Source organism: Falco biarmicus, chromosome 2 (assembly GCF_023638135.1).
Source record: "Falco biarmicus isolate bFalBia1 chromosome 2, bFalBia1.pri, whole genome shotgun sequence".
NCBI lineage: Eukaryota > Metazoa > Chordata > Aves > Falconiformes > Falconidae > Falco > Falco biarmicus.
Genome location: NC_079289.1, coordinates 94,140,870 through 94,161,421, shown reverse-complemented (window position 1 = coordinate 94,161,421; position 20,552 = coordinate 94,140,870).

Sequence of the window (20,552 nt, the reverse complement as noted above, 5' to 3'; positions counted from 1 at the left end):
CTGAGCTAAAGACATGCAAGAAACAAGTCTTCAGGGGCCCTGGGGCTCACATGTCAACTAGACAGGATGTGTGCAGGATATCCATCCTTGCAGCAAAGCTGTACTTGTGTACAATAAATGTAACATGAACTGAAAATTTCTTGGAGGCATTTGTCACATCAGACCTCTGTGAAGCAAATTGGATGCCATCATGTAGGTGCCTAGGACCATTTCACATGGTCCACCATATATGAGACATTCAAAAGGGCTGGTGGATGTAACATAGGATGCATGTGAGATCTTCATTTATCTGGAGAAGTGGCTGGAGGACGTATGGGATGCTCTAGGGTATGTAAAATGGCACTAGACATATATAGTTGGTGACAGGAAACATTCCCCTCAAGAACATCAGACGTTTTTATATGTATATGCATATGTGTATATACGTGTGTGTGGTGACGCAAGTCGAGGTGGACTTAAAAGAAACACTATGTCTGCATGGCTGGGTTCGGACAAAATGGCCTTTATTGTTTATACAAACTATTTATATATCTTAGACAGTGCAGGTGTTAGACCCTGATAGGTTTTTGTGTCCTTCTTCTTGCTTGCTATTTGCTGTTGCTGTAGGTGCTCGTATGCTTCCAGTTCTAAGTTCCGATTCTTTGCATCCTGTTTACATACCTGACAATTTGTGGCTGTCTCAAAGGTACACAAATAGGTCTTTGAAGTCAACTAACTTGTCTGCAGACCCGCTGCAGACCCCAACACGTATGTATAGGTTTTAAATAGTTGTGGGTTTTAAAATGTACTTTGACAAAATTTCTGGGCAAAATGAAGGGATAATGCCTGGGGAAAGGAAGACATATGGTTCTAAAGGGTATGGGTTTAGATGTTGTGGAAATGGTATGAGTTGTTCTTTCTCTCTTTTTTTTTTTTTTTTTTTTTTCCTCCATATGACAAAACCCTCAGCTCTTTATCTAGTTTCCTCAGATGTTAGATGGCAGAAGGCTTCCACTCTGTGAACTCTCAAGATGCCTCCGTACTTTTAAGTGAGATGCTCTGGAACAGTCAGATGACTTCAGCACTGTCTAAACACGGATCTCATTTGAGCTTGGCTTCCAATTGAGATCTGGATCCAAACCCCAAGTCCTTGTGCCCTGTGCTACCTCTGCTTCTCGTGGTGACAGTTCATAGCACACCAGTCTAAACACTGGGTTAAAGCATTATGTCGCTTGTTGTCTCCATAATATGACCTATATCAAACTCCTGATGCAGTTTAGGTCCTCTTAATCTATGTTACTGTTTGTAACTGATGGAAATACCTGGGATGTCTGTTGAAATAAAATATGCAGGGCATTACCCAAGTCTGCTGCCAATGAGTATCTGAGGAAGTTGGCATTAGAACGGCTTACCATGAAAGGCACTAAAGCTTCACAGCAATTTGTTATTGGAAGAGTTCAATGCTGATTCAAGACAGTGACAGATAATCTCTGTGATATGTGAGCAACTGAGAAAAATATGAGAATGCTTTTTTACAATCTCGTTCTGTGCTCACACCATAATTTTGAATCGATGTCTGCTAAGGTACAGTGGTGTAAACGTGCCATCGCACACTGTCAGAAAATACCCAAGTATATTATTATGGATCTGGCTCACTCTCTAAGTATTTTTAACCAAGAATACTATTAAAAAAGCAAGTAGCTTAAGATGTCACAGAGCTTGGCAGGTTCACATGTAGAAAGAATGCTATAGAAGTCAAAAATTCAAAGGGATTTCTCTGAAGATTGCCAAAAGAGAAAGTTTTAAAGCATCATTACCTGCTAAATAGGAGCTTTGCTGTAAGAGCCATGATGAGATCTTTCCGGCTGCCAGAGCTGCTTCAAGGTGTTGGAGCATTTTTGTTCACAGAGTACCTATGCTATACATACATGTCATCTGTAGAAACTGGGAAGTGGAGATTAAAAGCCTACAAAGGAGGGATTTGTCATGTTGTTTGTCAGAGCTTTGGGACCAGATTGATTCCTGACATGAATGGCTGTATCAAATAGAAATTCGGTTTTGGAAAATTAGCAACCAAAACCTCGAATATTAAATGCATTTCAATTTATTTGTTGGCTGCCATTGAGACAATAGTCTCATCCTGCATCTTTATTTTAAAGTCTTGGGCTTGCAGCAGCTGAGCACATAGGAGACAGTACTGCTCTGGGGCTGTTCTTTGGATTGCTGGCAGCTTTGGGTGATTGGCAGGTGGATTGCATATATCTTTCTCTTACTGTGGGAATGCTACATGCGGTAATTTGTAGAAAGTGACTTTTACAGAGCTGGAGTGGTTTCAGTAAACTCCTGCTGAAGAATGGGTAGTGCTTGCCATTTCTGCCTGTTTTCTTGGTAGCTCACTAAAAGCAGTGTTGGAGGCTCTATGGCAGGTTATCCAGCAACTGAAGGAGCATTAATGATTTGGATTTTAAGTCAGTGTTTTAGTACTTGCAGCTACCCAGCTGAAAAATTGTTACCCTTGTAGTACCATGGAAGCTCTAGGCTGTGAGTTTGACTTGCTCATCTTTGGAAATTTGTAGAGGTCTTTGGACTTCTAGGCTTCCCAGTCTATGGTGGAAGATTTCTGACCTGCCTGTATCTCCACAGGAATAACTTCGTGGATGAATCATCTGTCTCATTTGATAGAAAAAACAACCCCAAAAACAAAAAACAGAAGCTTTTTTCCTTTCTGATTAATTTCTCCCCAAGATTGCTGTTCAGCAGGAAACATCAAAATGTCTAAGTGTTGTTTTAGTAAATAGCTTGAAAAGCGAGCTGCAAAAGTTGGCTGTTAAATGGGAACTGAGCTATAATGTGGACAGACCTAAAGTTTTCAGCAGTTTCTGTTGCTTGCTTTAGGCTGTTCAAAGTTGCAGAGCATCTATCAGTGGGCAGGTAAAGTGGTGGAACTGTGTAATTCATGAATCTAGAAAGTCACAGTTACATCTGCTGAATGGCAGATGTTTTTTATTATGCCAGCAGAGGCATCTGTGAAGCATTCCTCCTACTGGCTGTAGTGTTAAGCTCTCTCAGCTTACAGATTTTGCACACTCCTAGACCTAAACAGGTCCTCTGAGCTCATTGAATTCTCTAGATTTGGGGATGGGTTGCCCCATGCAGTCTGTAGCTCTGCGACCTGCTTCTTCTTTATGGACAGCTTGTTTGAAGCCAGGAAATGTGAAACATCTTTTGTTTCACTGAAAGCACTCTACATCTCATAAGAAAATAGAACGGCAGCAGCAGCAAGTTTGCCTGAGACAGCTTGAGATCTGTTGTAAATGAGAACTCCTGGAGGTTAAGGAAGCTCTGTCAGATGAACAAACATGATGTCTATCTTCAAAAAATGTAAAAGCAGCCCAGCCAGTTTAACTTAATTGTTGGCAGTAAGCAGTAAACAGAATGTTATCATGACCTAAGGAAGATCTCTGACACTGTCATATCATACACTCTTAATAGTATCATAAAAGAAACTTAGGAAATCTGAATTAACTGAAACTACTGTAAGTGAAGGCAGAATTGCAGAGTGTTCCCTTTCAAGACAAACCTTATTAGTCATTCATTGTGACACCAGGGGACTATGCAAAGATCTTCAGTGGTTTGATACTGTTCAGTATTTTCATTAATGACTTGAAGGAAGGAATAAGCGTATATTTTGCAGGTACAGAAATCACACTGAAGGATAGAATTGGAAATCCAAGTGACATTGACAAACTTGGGAAAAGTCCCAGAAAATATATGATGAAGCTGAATATAAAAAGTGCAACACTTCTAAAACTTAAATAAATTGTTCCATATTTTGTTAGGGATATTCATTTGAATAAATACAAGATGTTGGATTGAATAAATGCTTTGGAAGTTGCAGTACTTGGAGCAAGTTGGACAGCATGCTTTGAGAGAAATGCAAACTATGTGCGTGCAAAACCAGTGAATATTTGAAGATTAAGGTCACATTTTTTTCTTGAGATTATCCTGTTGGCTTCAAGGTTCAGTTTGGTGTGTTCTGGCACAGAGGAAAGGATGAGCATAAACAGGATACCTCACTGGGGTAGGGACCCTCTGCTGATTTTTTACTCTTTCCCTGCGAAGTTTCCTTGGGAGCATCAGCAGGTTTTTCCATAATAATAATAAAAAGCTAAAATACTCTCTCTTTTGATTCTCTAGTGTATTTTGTGTGTGACAGGCTGTTCAAAATCTGGCATTTGATTACTCAAATACAAGGACTTCATGGAATAAGAGGACTATTATCAGAAAGATTACACTATGCTTACCTTTTTTCCCTTGAATGTATTAGACATACAAGCATGTTTAGTGAGCTTATTCCAAAGCACTTTGCACTTGCCTTCATATTTGTGGAATGTTTTAGATTAATTATAAACTAATGATATAAATAATTAAAAATGCTACAAAAAATAATTGAAAATAAGTGGAAAATCATGTAAACCACTAGGTGAAAAGCATGGAAAACAATAAAACCTTGTTAACCTCCCAGCACCTTCTGGTTCATACAGGTTCTATGTCCACCACCCAGAGAAAACTGCAAAGTAGATGGAATAAGTCTTAAGCTACTACTGCTCTTCCAGTGTTACTGAGTCACCAGGTATTCACCTCATGGAAAAAATAGAGATTCCTGCATTTTATTTCTATTGCAGGTTCTTTGCACAAGTTTTTATGTCTTCTTCAGTTTGTAGTTAAGGCAACCGTACAATTTGAGGTCTTCTGAGGTTCTGAGTATTGGAACTCAAAGAACCCACAGAACACAAATAAATAATATATTAAGGTGACTGAAGGCCTGTAGAGATTCTCTACCCTAATAGAAGGATAAATTTCATATTCCAGTTAATCACTCCTCTCTTCCAGCATAGTTTCCATCTACTGCTTGCTTAAACATCACAACAGGTTAAAGTTTGATAGTAACAGTATTTCACTATACTTTTCCATGATTAGTTCTTTGAACTGATCCTTCTGAAATGAAACTGCAACTAGGACATTCCCACCCTGTGTGTACATAGTATGGATAGAGTTTTTGCTATTTTCTCAACGTGAACTTATTTGTTCCAGTGTGTTTGGATGCTTTAGGCCAGGTATTGCACACTGCAGATCTTTTTACTTCAAAAAAATATTTCTGAATATTTCAAAACATATTCCATTATGTCTTTAACCTTTATTATTAGTATCTCTTCCATGCTGTTAAAAACTGCTTACTTTTAGATGCAGTACAGACTTTTTTTTTTACTTTTTTTGTTTTTTTGCTTTAAGAGCTGAGCTTGAAACCACTGGAAAATGCAATTCAAATGTTTCTAAATTTGTAACAAAGAATAAAGTTTGTACTTTTGCTGATCTGCTGTATGATTTAAACCCTTATTTAGCATCTCTGCCAAGACATGTATCCTAGAAGTCAACTGTAATTCCCAAAGGAAAGCTGATTTCCCAGGCTGTTACAAACATTTATATTTGTAAAAGGAAGTGTGCAAAGACCAAATTTTTCCACAGAGTGAGAATTAAATTCATACATTTCAAACTTTTTGTGTGATTGTATTGACATTCTGTTTCACATTATGAGGAGGATTAAGAATACTTCTTTTGGAAACTTGCCTCTGAGGACTTTATTTTTTTGAAAACAAAGATGTTGGGTTTCAGTCAGGATCCTATGGTGGTTGAAGAGTAGAAGTAGTATTATATGACTCATTCAAGATGAATTGCTGTGGTTTTAGATAGGAATTCTCAGTTGTTAAGAAACTATACTTGCATCCATCACACTTTGAAAGTAATTGCTTACTTTATGTAGCTATTAATGCTAATTACATTGCAGGAGCTAACGTGACAAGCTTTTTGTTATCCTTGAAGGTATGAAGTAGAAAGTTCAATACATCGGCTGGTAGCTTTTTTCTGAAGTACTTGGCAAAGCCACCAATTCCCAATTTGTCTTCATAATTCTGCAGCTGACTTAGCATTTATTTCTTAATATTTTGATGTCACCTTTGGTGGATGAAGCCTGTTTGATATCAGGTAATGAACAGTGGATAGAACATTTTCATAGAAAGCATGCGTTATGCACCTCCTTTATTATGTTTGACTGTTGATAAGTTTTGGTGGGTTTTTTTCTCGCTTTCATAGGCACAGTAGCTCTCAAGTGCTGTGGGAGAAGATCCAGAATCTGTGGGTCCTGTTCCTGAAATTGAAAGCAAAATTCCATGAAAGGGTTAGGCAGACCCACAGTTTTCCTATTTTCAGGAAGGCTTTCATATAGAAAAATGCTTAGAGTGTGAAGGTTTATGATGACTGATCTGTTTGCCATCAACCTTAAATATTCTGTGGAATAGAATAGCAGACTGTTTCTCCTTCCTCTTCAAGGTTAACTTTCTAAGACTATATATACATGTACATATATATATTTGCATATATGGTTTAAAGTCAGTCACAGTGTGTATTAGCAGGACTTGGAGGTTAGTGCTTCAGAGCAGATGGGAAACTTTATCGTCCTTAACTCCAGAGGCCGAGTGTTTTACACATAACTCAAAAAGATGGCACTTCTGGATGTAAGGTTCTCATACAAATATGCCAGACATAGGAGAGAGATGTAAAATCACAATATTAGTAATACCAGTGTGAATAATATCTGTGACTCTACAAAGTAATGTTAGGAAATAATCAGTATATGAAAAAGTTGTTAGCCCATAGAAGTGCATGGAATCCAACTGACTTCTCCAGTTCACTAAATATCAAAGAGATTCAAATTCTTATTAAGGAGATTAAAGGCCTTATGGGAAATAAACATGGATCTAAAGTCTGGATGCATTCCTTCTTGGCAACCAATGTGATTATTGATAGCAAAGTTTTGAAGCCCTCAGATGCAGAGGCGTATGACTGCACTCCAGATCATCTGAAACACAATGGATAAAAAGAGAATGTGACTGAAGAATAAATTCCACAATGATGCAATTTGCATCTGTAGAAACATTTCTATTTTTCATATTTATTCAATGGAATATGTGTGTATTTATACATATTTATAGAAACCCCCATCATCTTAAAATGCTTCTTTATTCAAATAGCTTGGAATGAGTAACACAGTTTTGACCTCTGCAGTTTAAATAACCAATGTAAGGTGGTTCAGCTAGAAAAAATACATGTGGTTCATTCAATCTAAACCAAAGTAAATGACCTAAGACATAAGCTTGCAACATATGTCATAGCATCACTGTAGTAACAGGTGTTTGTGTGCAGTTGATCCATTAAAGTTTGAAACGGTGGGCTCATTTCTGCAACTGTACAAAGGATTTCTTTTTGCCTGAAAAAGCATTTGGTTATGGAAATGGTTATTGGGTTTGGTGCACATTTAAAGCATTTTTTCTTCCTCCCAAAAATATTACAGCAGCTCATTTCGTTGTATGGTAAGCATGATTCTATGCTCCTTGCACCGTTCTGTGCTGTCCAGCTGACTCGGGTGAAATGTGTGAAATGGTAAAATGTCAGTGTCATGAAAGATCTTTTACTAGAATTATATCTCTAAAAGGTACCCTTCGCACAACAAGTCTACACAGACTGAAAGAAAAAAGGGAAAAAGCAAAACAGAACTCAGTGGTATTGTGCAGGCACTTCCAGTGCCCCTGTAACACGCCTTGGGCTAAGAAATGCAGCTCTGCCCGTTAACTCCCTTAAATTAAGCAGAACCTCTGAATCTAGTGGCCTTTGAAATGTCCGTACCAGAATCAAAGCTGGTGTGTTTGTGCTGTCTACCACATGTGGTGAACTGTGAAAATGCTCATTAAGAGGTTCACACTGTATCCTACCAATTAAAAAGTAAAAGCTCCAGAAGCCATGGATTTGTGGTGCAAAGCTAAGGGATTTGCCATGGTCTAGTGTACTTCAAAAGGAGTTGCTGTGCAGTGTCCCTAAACGGTGAGCATGGGAAACTTTCAACAAATGTGCTATGAGAACTGTTGAAGAAGAGAATGCACATCCAGCTGCTGCTGATTTTTATGTATTGTCATGCATCATCTCCTATTATTTCATGTCATGACATATCCTATTAAATTATTTTAGGATATAGGCAGTGACCGCAGCTGGCATCACATACTACATTACATCACATCAGGTGGCAGCATAAGGTAAATGCTTAGTTTGAGCTGCTAGGTTTTTTTCAGCAAATTGAAGAGTTAGGGTCATTCAGGTGAATGAAGGGAAGAGGGTAACAAATTAACAAACTACTTTGTGCCTTCTGAAAGGGTAGAAAACTCAATAGCCTTTGAGGGTTAGATGCACCCCAGGGCATCCTTGCCGTACCCCAGTGCTCTCACCACGTCACCATGCAGCCTTTGGCTTTGTCTCGGTACAAGTGTAACTCTGCCTCTCTCCCAGGCTCAAGCCTGGTTTCCTTTTCCTGAAAGCCCTTTTGCTTTGGAGAAGAAAATCCAGGTTGTCTTTTGAGCTTTGAAGTCTGAAAACTCAACATAGTCCCTTTCTCTGCCTCACTGCTGGGCAGTACATTTCATTTGGATGGGTTCAGTGGGTTTTGGCACCCCTGTCTGGGGGCTTGAGCTTGCCTGAAACCTGGGGCGTAAGGAGACAGGCAGCCATCCCTCACCCAGATCCTCATTTGGGAACTGCAAAAAGATGAACTTGGACTTACGCTCCCTGATGTCAGGCTATTATCCTTGATTTTGTTCAGAGATGACCTAATGACTAATACAGGCACAAAGTGGAAAGTAGATTTGGAACTCCACTTCTGCCCCTTCGCAGGTCATGCTCCTGCTTGCCTGAATACTTTCTTCTCCCTGACTTTTGCATTCCTGTCTGCACAGCTGCCTATTTGAAGGGATTGCATAAGCAAATACATCTTCCCTTTTCAATTCTCCTGAGAAATGATGTTCAGATAAATTAGTAACAACTAACCTTCCAGTCCTAGCTGAGAGATAAAACTGGAATATTCCTGAAATCCCTCTTCCCCTTCCTTTTTGCCCAGAGGTCTGGTCTTTTTTTCAACTGCAGCAAGCTTTGGGGAAGGTTCCAGCTTTCAATGTTCACCAAAGATCAAAAAATCGATCTGAGAAATGATGCACCAGGGCTGGTGTTGCCACTTCTTAGCTGCTTATGGTGGACTCAGTAGTACAGCCTCCTGCCTTTTCCCCCCTTCTGTAGCCCTGATCTGTTAGACCTGGCAGAAGCAGGAACTGTCAGAATTGTGTCCTGGCTGATCTGTTCATGCAAAACGGCTGAAGGAGAGACAGACCCTGAGGAAGTGGTTGGCTTTATTAATTCTCTGATAAAACATGCTCTGGGTTTCAGCTGCAGTAAAATGCTTCTGGCAAGGCTCCTCAACTCATGCACTTTTGAGCATATGTCTCTGTGTAGGTCTCTGGAGACCAGGCACAAGGTATGTTACTGACTTTATCATCCATGCTGTATATGAGATGTTTTGCTTACAGATGATGATGTGGATCTGTCAATGGCTCCCCAGATACAAGCAAAAGACCTTTTGTTTCCAAGTTGCTAGCAGTTACAACTCTCAGCACTGATATTTTTATTCAGGGGCTATGAATAAATGTAGGCTGGAAATCAGAACCAATGAGGGACTGTAACAGCTTTCCTGTAAGAACGATGGAAGTGAGCTAAATACTTTTTAGCTGGACCAGAGCATGAAAAGGATTGGATGGTGTGCGTGCCTGTGGTGGCTGAGGGTTTAGTCGCTGTGACCAGTGTGTTTTCTTCCAGTGCTGTGTTTTCTTTTTAGAGGAGAAAAGGTTCCCTTCAGAACTGTTAGTGCCTTATGAGTGCTTAATGCAAGTTTAAGTTGTTGGATGCTACCTCCTCCCACCCTTAGTTCTCACCTCAATGTGTTGATGCTTCATATTTAGATTATAATCTGCCCAGTTAGGCTCAGATGCCACTTCTATTTACATTACTCTCAAGAGCTAATGGTCCACTAATACTGTCTTACAATTCCCTCTGTGAGTCCAGAAAGACAAGTTCCCAAACCATCCTCCGTGAAAAGATCAGAGTAGCTCAGCATAATGTAGCATCAAGAACCAGAGGAGATGTCTGCAGATCCAAAAAGAAAACTTGAATAAGCAAACTACCAGTGAAGGCCCACTGAATTGATTGTGACTTTGTAGTGTGATTAAAATCAGTTGGACAAGGGTAACCCATCTGTGCTGAAGCAAGATAACTATTCCTGTAAATTAATGGTCTGTTAGAGAACACGCAGCACTTTCATTCTCTAATAACATGGGAACATCTTGTTCTGACAAAAGGGCTGTCTAGTCCTGTACTCAGTCTTTGACAGCAACCAGCAGTGGTCATGTAGGACAACACTAAAGAGGGACCCTGGGCTTGCCCCAGGAGTAAACCCACTACTTCTATCATAGGAAGTATGGATACCTCTGATGAGAAAATATCTCTGGGTGAGCAAAGGAGAGAAACAGTTGAGCTGAGCTCTAGCAACAAAACTGAGTCTTTATCCAAGTTAATGGAAAATGTGGATTTCCATGGGGCTGGGATTTCAAAACAAATTTTCACCCTTTGAATTTTTCACAGCAGACATGTCTGTTTCTATTAAATCTCTCAGACTCCAAAGCTACTTATTTTTATCCCTCTAGGCTCTGCTGTCCTATTCAGAATATAACCAGTGCCAGTGGTGCCAGGACTCTAAAGGTCTATAGGCTCAGGCTGTCCATATGTAAAAACAGCCCGCTTTTACTGCAGTCTGAGACTGCAAGTGCCATTCAGTTAACTGATGAACTTACGCTGCCATCTCTGAGACAAATGCTGAAATGCAGCTTCATGTGTATGCACTTAAACCTGGTGACAGCAAAGTTTTAATGTTGCCTGCTTGTATATGAATGCCCAAGTACAGAGGCACTGTATGAGCCTTGGCTCTTGGGAAGAACTGCAGAATCTGGGTCTCTGGTGGGCGTGAACCATTTTTGTGAGACCAGGAGGAGGTGGTGAGACTGTGAGACAAAGTTCCAGCCTGGTGCAGCAGCTAGGATAGAAATCAGGAGAAACAGTGCTGGAACCTGCCAGGCTCTGTTTCCCTGGTTATAACTGTTTTTTTACTGGGGATGGCAGATTCAGAAATCCTACCATTTGTTTGAAGGCACAACTTCAGACAAAACTGAAAACCCGTCATTGTTGTGCTTTGGTTTACTGTTTGATCTGCCATGGCAGCTGTGCCAAACCTATTTCCTGAGAGTCAGTTTGCCTGTGAATGTTTCCTACTGTTTTCAGGATCCAGGCTGTGAAGCATTTTCAGTAAACCCTCCAGGAAAGGTTGAGGTGCTTTGTTTAATGTAAGCAATGTTATATTTAATGGCATCATGAATTGCTTTCCAACTTATAATTTTGCTTGTATTAACGTTTGTAATGAAGTTGGTGGCTTCAATTTCTTCTGAAATGGGTGTTCATCTACACCACCTGACTCTGGCCCTAGGTCAGAATCAGGTTCTGCAGTGACTGAAATGTACATTTAAGGTTAAAATATGCATCACACTTTATATATCAAAATCCTCTACAGCAGAGTGGTGATCGGCTGCATTTGCAGTGCATGGGACAGCTTGTTTAATGTAAGTTCACGTTATGGGTAGGCTGTCCAGTTCTACCATGCTCTACCTTTTGCAGACAGTAAAAGTATAAGTTATTGGTAAGGATGCAAAATGAACGAGCACATCTAGCATGATATATCTAGCTCAGCTGACATATGAAAGGGTTCTGCAACCACACACAGTGTTATGAAGGAACAAAAAGTGTATGTTCAGTGATTCATATTAACATCTTCATGCCTAATACCTGTAAGATCAGTCTTGCATCAGGCTGAAATATGAACAAAGGCAGTTCCTTTTTGTACCATTGAATACAAACATTGTCTTACCATTTGTGTGTCAAAACCATATTAGCTGGTCATGTGAAAAGGAGTGATTCGGAAGCAATTACTAGTTTTTTCATGTTTCCCTAATTAGATTAAGGATACTTGGGCTTATCGGAGGAAGTAGCCATTCTTTTATCTAGCTGTGAAAAAGGTCTTTGGACACATTCTTTTTTTCTTTGGGCCTGTCGGACATATTGGTGATTAATGAGGGTCATGCTTTCAGACAATGTCTTTAATAATGTTACGTATCAGAGAGATCTTAAAGGAACTGCATGTTGAAAGGAAAAAGTGGGGAATGGTTTATTACGTACAGGTTGTTACACAAGTGTTCTTGCGGAAGGGAACAGGTAATGATCTTCCAGCACAAAGGCAGTCACAGAGCTCTCATTATAATTTCCAGAGTTTTCACAGACTTAATAATACATATAATACAAGTACCTCATAAACTGGAATGTATAAAGTGATAATTTCCTGTTGGAAATTAGTTTTCCACTACTCCTTAAACAGCAAAACAGAACAAAAGAAAAACCCATTTTGAAGAATAAAAAGATTAATACTTTGGGTTGGCATAAAGAGCCTTTTACCTTATTTTATCTTCCATGGCATCCATAAATAAATGTTAATACAAGTAATAGGCAATGTTGTAGTCTAAATACTTACTTGTGTTTACAATTGGGACTCTGAAATGCAACTGCTTGATGCACTCTGAGTCCTTTTGAAATCAGAGAATATTTCTGAATAAAGAGCATGACATTAGCCTCATAAATTCGAATGCAAATCCTAGAATTGCCTAAACCTGCACTTTGGAGCCTGAGAGAGTTGTTGAAACACTTGCATGTCTAGGATATCACTGAGAGTGGTAGGCAAGTGAGAAGAAGTTTCAAAATTGCAGCTGGGGAGGAAATGCTGTATGGAAACAAACAGCTGTGTTTCCTTCAGGTTAAATGCATAGCAGCTGCCTCTAGTTTGAAGAATTCTAAGGAGCTGGCTTTTCTACTTGGAAGCATAAGGTCTTTTGCAACCATTGGTTAAAACTTAAGAAGAGTTTTGGGCCACATTCAGCCCTTGGATAGTCAAATATACACACAATTCTGACTTCAGTGGGAATTTCATGCTTGTTCCCCAGGAAAGACTTAGAGTTGCTATTTAATATGCCTTCTTTCCTGTAGAAGTAAGAGGATTCACACATCAGAGAGCATTCCCAGCCCCAGCGTGCCCTGGTTACCACTGCCTGCCAAGTTAATTCACTGATCACCAGGGAGCAATCCACCTTCATGGAGAAGGTAGATTTAATTTTCCAAACTAAATTGTTACATATTCAGATGTGAGTAGAAATGAAGAGGCATTTATTATTGATGCCTTTATTAAATATTTATTGAGAGCCATAACTTTGCCTGGTATTTTAAGTACAATATTTATTGATTTATTTCTTTCTCCTCTTTCGGATTACTAACACAGATGTACTTTCATGGGCTTTGAATTAGTTATCTTGGCTCCATGCTAGCATCAGTTGCATTTCTCCAGAGAAAGCTTTCGGGTGTGATTCAGCTGGACGTTTATGTCCTTTTTTAGCATGATGTGTTTTCTGAAGAGAGCTAATGAACCTATGGATACTGCACATTTTTCCGGCTGGGCTAGGTCAAGGCTTTCTAAAGATACAGTTCCCCACATCTTCCTTTCCCAAACTTGATAATAATACCAAATAACAAAAAACAGTGCAGTAGAGAGTTTCAAATTTTCAGACCAAAGCAGTCTCTTTTTTTTTGACACTATCCATTAACCTATACATCCAGTACAGTCTGTGGAGTCTGTGAGACACTCAGCTATCCAGATATAGGTGTCTGCTTTAGGGTGAGCTGAAATACTCTTGAGGTTCCAGTTGCCTCGATTAGCTCTCCATGGAGCGAAATGGGAGCTTAGATACCCAGTTCATATTTAGAAACTATACACTGTAAACCAAATCCCACGCAAAGTGTTCAGTGTTACCTTTTAGCACTGGGTTTGGTTGCCCACACAGAAGTGTCAGATGCCATTTGAAATGCCCCTGGAAATCCCACCTGGCACCTAGGGGCCACTCCAGAAAGATGAAAGACTCTCAGAGGTCATATTCCATATCACTCAGCCTTTGGTTTTATGGGACTAGGCACCTCCATTCAGATCCCTGAATTCTGCTGTTAAATCCCATTTTGATAATGTTGCTTTAGCAAAATAGCTCCTTCAGATAGATGCTGTTCTTCAATCACTCAAGACAGAATAAATATGTACCCTATATTTGGCAAGCTTTTTGTAATAAATACCTTACTACTGATTTTTCACAGTTTTTCCTCTGGCTTATTTGTAATAATGTATTCATTTGAATATGTTCCTGCCTTTTTTTTGGTGTATCTTGCTTTCCTTTATCTACATTGTGGCTATTTGTTTTGTAGCTAATAATAGGAATGTATCTCTAAAATTAGAGATAGCTATCTTTATTTTATTTTTCATAACTACTTATTTTTTAAATGTGTTTGGGTTTTGTGCCAGTATTATTATAGCTGTTTACTTAGCATGATGCTTTTCATTCAACTAATAACTGTTCTCCTGCAAGATGAGCTAATTTTAAATAGATGAGTGTGCAATTACAGACTCCTTTCAAAAACAGTGAAAATCTCTTCACTTTCAACAAATGTATTAAATTATATTAATTGCTTATATTTTATGCATAAAATTTAATTGAGCTATAGACATTTATTCCTTCAGGGCAGCAGAATGGACAGAAAGCTATTGCAGTTATTCAGTGATATAAGGTAACATCACAGTTCATTTCAGTCCTTGTACAGAACTGCTTGAAAGTTTTTTGGGTAAGGATAATGTCACTTATTTCTGAGGCAATTTTCCTAAGGAAATGGAAGTGAATTTTTACAATGGCTGAATTTTATCTAGTCTCTTACGATGTAAAATAATTTCATGTATTGCGTCAGGATCTGAGAACTACCCTCCTAGTTGTGGTTTTCACACACAGAACTATCTTTTCTGATCTAAATGATAATTTAGGTGACTGATCCAAATTTTCTTGTTGGTTTGGTATTTGTTGGACTATTTTTGGTAACATAAAGGAAGCCACTGCCACTGTTGTGATCAGCTTTATGCCTTACCTGTTGATTCACTCAATCTGAAGCTCAAACTGAAGCTGCAGTTTTTTGATGGGACCTGAGAAGACATTTTGAAGAACACCAGAGCTGACACACTGCCTGGTCCATAGACGTGAGGCTGTTAACTTCAGTCACAAGAGGATTTAATTCCCAAATACAGGAGGCACGCTATCTGCATGTGTACTTGGATTTGCCTCTGCTTACATGAGTGGAAAAGGTGTGCTAGAGTCATATTCAGCTTTCTTGCAATGCCAATGACCATGAGAGGCTGAATGTGTAAGTCCTGTGGTGTTTTCCTCAAAGTTCATAGAAGAAAGTTCTTCAGGAGCAACTTCTACATGTTGGTTTCAAACTCATTTCCTTTAGAAAGAACTCCAAGTTGAATAGAAGATATCTCATCATTAAAGATATTGCTACTTCTTTAATGATCTAATTAGTTTTACCTACCAGGGTCATCTTCATTGATTTCAATTAAAAAGAAAAAGAAAAGACCTGCCAAGTGACCTACTTCTTAATGTATTCGGTAACATCAAGGTTGGAGCAGCAAAATGTTTTAATGAACACAAGTCCCTGTTTGCTAAAAGTAAAGCTATTACTGATTTCTTATTGATCTGAAAAAGAAAGGACAAACTAGGTTAGAGGTTATTTCATGTTTAGTCATTAAAAATCAATGGAACCAAGACTGACCTGCTTTTTCCCTCTTGTGTTTACACTTGAAACATATTAGATCATTAGGGGAACAGTAATGGTCTGTTTTTTTAGACAATGCCTAATTCAAATTGTAGAAGTGGATGGAGTTGCCCAACTATACGGAAACAAATGCCTTTATCTATATAACAGGATCGGGGGAAGTGGTGTGCTGGGAGTCAGACTATGGTCACAGAATAGTATTATTAATTTATGTCATCACTTCACAAGTACAATGTAACATCAACTTGAACGGGAGCATCAGAGTCATGAAGAAAAAAAGCTTTCAGATCAGACTTTAGTAATAAGTGAAGTCTCCTCTCTTTGAAGAGGTACAGTGTTGTGTGATGTACATCACAGCTTGTGAACTGGTTGTCTAAAGGCCATCTTCAAGGCCCATAAAGCACATAGCACATATTGCCTAGCCACATATTGTGCTATGGAGTATTATGATGATGGCTATGTCTATACAGTTAAATAAAAGTGTAGAAGGAGTGACCTGAGCACTGGATCCCTATGTGACTGCTACCTCTCCCCCTAGCTCTGCTTTGGACCACTCCAGCTGGCTCTCTCTAAGACCAAATTTATGCAGGTGTTGGCAGCATGGCTGTGAGCTATACACTGCCACTTGGTCTTGGTGCTAGGGATTGCTCCTCAACATTTTTTTAGTTGGCAGTAGGAACATGGGCAGTGGGACTTACTTGTAGCCCAGTCCTACTAACCCTTTCTCAGACATACCATATTCTTGCTGCACTGTCACAGCAGTGTCAGTAAAATGCTTTTCTCAGCAATGATGACTTGCGAATAAGGAACTCTTGGACTAGGCTTATGGGCAGGTAAAGGAGATCAGCTCAATTGCTGTTGGGATCTGTTCTGACCTTTCCAGCCTCTTTGACCCAGGGGCTGTTTGTCTCAGTGATCTCAGTGCAAGAATATGTAATAGAGAAATGTATGTTACTCTGTGTTGGTGATTTTCTAGCCTTTAAATGAATTGTTTTCTATTTTCACCTTGAGCTTTTGTTTAAAAGTCCCCTGGCCCAGTACTACCATTAGCCTTAGCCAGGAGACTTTTCTTGTCCTACACTGAAGGGCCCTGAAGGGCTGAGGGACATGGCCCACTATTGTGTTCCTTTCTGAAGTACAGAAACGGGTTTTATTTTTTCTAACTCATGCCTGCAACTTAAAACAAGCTTAAAACAATAATGACTCCAGCCTTCTTCTTTAGGCAGACGATCAATCAGGCATTGAATGGCTGTAGTGCTGGTGACATCTAATCTATTTTTGTTGATGTATGCTTTCATGTTTTCCACCAGTTGTATTCACATGTTCAAAGTTCCATCTTTTGTTAGGCTATCCCCTTTAGGCTTTATATGCCACTTTGTATGTCCCTAATGGTTTTAGACATTTTGTTAAGTAAGTCTTATCTGCATCCATTAGAGTTTGGCTGCTAAATCCCCACATAATCTTCTAATAAAAATAATAATTCTTCATATAATTTCTTCAGAAGCCTGTTCAGTCAATAATTTGATTACAGAGTCTTCACACCCTTTTTGTAACCTTGCCACAGCCAGGATTAGACCAACAATTGGTAATTATAAGGCTGAAGTGTTTGGGTTGTATATTATTGGATCGGTTTGATAAGCTTTGCAGAAGCACAGCAAAGTGATCAATGAAAGAGAACTTTCTTGTTCTATAATGAGTTTTTGCACCCAAATTCAAGTGACAAACCATAGACTATTGAAGTCTCCTTATTATTACTATTATTGTTATAAGCTCTATGAACTTCTTATGTGTGTGACTGCACTGTCAGATCCAAAATAGGCTAGGCAAACGTCCTGCTCTGCATTTTTTGAAATGTAAGATGTAGTTAGGTTACTTTCCTAGCAGTTGTCTGGGATATCAGTACATCTTAAAGCCAGGTGGTTAGTATGGTTGGTCAGGTATCTTGAATTTCTGCTTAAATAAATGCAAAAACCCCCTTCACAAAAAAGGAAAAAAAACGCCAAAAAACAAACAAACACCCCCCCAAAACAAACAAACAAACAAACAACAACACACACACACCCTCCCTCCAACAAACAACATTTAAAACACACAGGCTGTAGTTTCTATGGTAAGACAGTTCTATAGCAATGGATGCTTCTCTTCCCTGTTACAGCCCATATCCGAGTACTGGATGCCAGTGAAAAATCTGATCCCAGGCAGAGAGGAGAGCAGGGTTGTGGAAGGCTGCATCTGCACAGGGGATTGTTATGGCTGCCCCAGCAGGAGCTGCTGGGGACCCTGGCTGGAGCCAGTTCTTTAGCCCTGAAACCTGACCAGCCTGGGAAAACAAACTAACCGAGTTTATAGTGCTCTTATGGCAAACATATTCCTGTATCTTCAGAGCAGTTTAACTCATGATGTCCAAACCAGCTTGTCCAGTTCTCACCTTTTGATGTCCCTAGCCCTGGAGGACAATTTATCTTTATCCCCTGAATACTATTCATCCTGTCGCTGGTGACTCTAGGTCCAAATGATCCCTGACTGATGAATCCTGCATGTCAGGCTAGACAGGTGGGATGGCTTGCCTCCTGTGACTGTTTCTGAAATGGCACAATGCCACAAACCCAAGGTGACTGTATGAGTGACACTGCCTGTTTAGACAGAGCACTAATGCTGCCATAAAAGAAGTCACCAGAAAGACAAATCAATCTTCCTTTGTATTTATTTAGTTTTAAGAAGTGCACGGTGTACAGCACCTAAAATGAACATCGTGGAGGCAGAACCTGGGAACAAAATAGATGGGCACAGCACACAGGATAAAAACAAAGCACAGATCTTGTGTTGAGTTTGAGTCTCACCTACACAACAATGAAAACGGCAGCATGCACAGATGCCAGGTGGTCCAAAGCTAGACAGTTCATTTCAGACCCACAGACGCCCTTTGGCTTACCCCAACAGACTGCATCATTAATCCACAGGAAGGGTGACATCCCGTTCCTCTGGTTTTTAGGGTCCTTTGACCTGGCACTTATCTTGCCAGGAAATAGTGTGAGTTGACTGGAAATGAGGTTTAGAACTGATTTCTAAATAATAAGCTAATTCTCGTTTGTCAACCAGTGATACCAGCTAACTGCTAAGTTATTAAAAAAATGTTGACAAAAGCATTTGAACAGTATTTGGGTTTTATATTTACATAGCACAGATTAAAGGGAGTAGCAATTAATAAAATCATAGATAAGTTATTATTTCAGCTTACATCATGATCAAAAAAATATTATATATGTTTTCTTAATTCTCTTATGGCTGTGTGATCCTTGTGGCTAACTGGTGCCAGTGGCCAGGTAACGTTCCCTTGCCAAGCCATGCCATCCCACTAACTGGGAGGTTTCCTACATTTTCACTGCCATTATGGCCCCTTTACAAGCGTGATTTCTGCATCATCTGCCAGCATTAGCATTCATTATATTAAAGCATCATTTTGCCTGTGCATAAAGAACAGTAGATGTATATATCATTTTTATTACTGATGCTAGCTGAAAATCTGCAAAAGCCCTGAGGTCACTTCCGTCAATTTTGGCTTTCATTGTCTCATTGAAGTACTGTGGTTTCCTTTTCATTCTCACTCTAGGGAAAAACTACTCCATCAAATGGTGGCTGCCAACAACAAAAACTGTGCAAGAATGCTATACATTTTAATTTCTACATTAAAAGTCTGGGAGTTTGAAATTGGCTTTTTACATAAGTCAGGTTCTCATTTAGACAACTATGCTTTGAATCAGTCTTTTTCTGAGGAAAGATTTGTGCTGTAAAATGCGATGCTGTTGTTTTGGGTTCCAATGATGCTGGAAACTCCTTTTTATGGCTGTCCAGACTTTTCTTGAGAACTTCTGTGGCTGTTCCTCTGAAAAGTTAATTGCTCATGACTTCATTGCAAACCAGAATGGTCAGGCACCCAAAAAGCCTAATATGATACCCAGTTTAGTATTTTAGTGCTAGTAATCTTTGTGATTATGATAAGACATGATGAATTTCCTAAAAAATGAAGATACAGGGCAAAACAGCCTCTCTAGGCAGAATTTAGCAGCTTGTAGGCTGGATTCCCTAATGTACACTCAGAATTTTTACTTTATAAATTATTGTAATCTCCAGTCCTTCATTAACTGAATAACGTTGACCATAATTTTTATTTTACTTATGAAGATAGAACAGGAATTTCTTTTAAATGGATCATCTAAGCCAAGTCTTTGAGGTGATTTAATTTTTACCAGATGAACAATATTAGACCATTTTTATGTCTCCTTTGTAGGTATGCTGATTTTTTTAATATGGTACTGACTCCATCAGGACAGAAATTAATTACATTTTTGATAAATAATTTTTGCCAAATGCGCACTCAGAAAAAGCACAGAATTAACATTCTGAACATGCAGTTTGCAAAAGGAGATGCACGCACCTTCATACTCAAGAAAATCCTCCCTGGCTCAGCTGCAAATGGAATCTCACACCACAAATAAATGATTAGCGTGATCTTTTCTAGCAACAACTGGGAGTTTGTCAGTATGGCACATACTTTTGTGTCTCCACTAATTTTGCATGGTGGGATGCAAAGTCTGAATGGGAATTTTTTAGCAATGCCACTCACTGAAAATTGCAAATGGACATAGGTAGGTATGTGTTGAAACCAGTCCCATTATTTGTTACAACTTGAGTGGCATGTCTGTGTCAGACATAAGCCTCTCTCATGTTCCCAGACTCTACATGACATTGAATAGACGAGTAAAGGAAAAATAACTTCACACCAGCAGTTGCACAAGGCAGCAGTTCTTTCCCAGAGTCTTTAAAACCTTGGGTTTTAATATGTGCTGCCAACA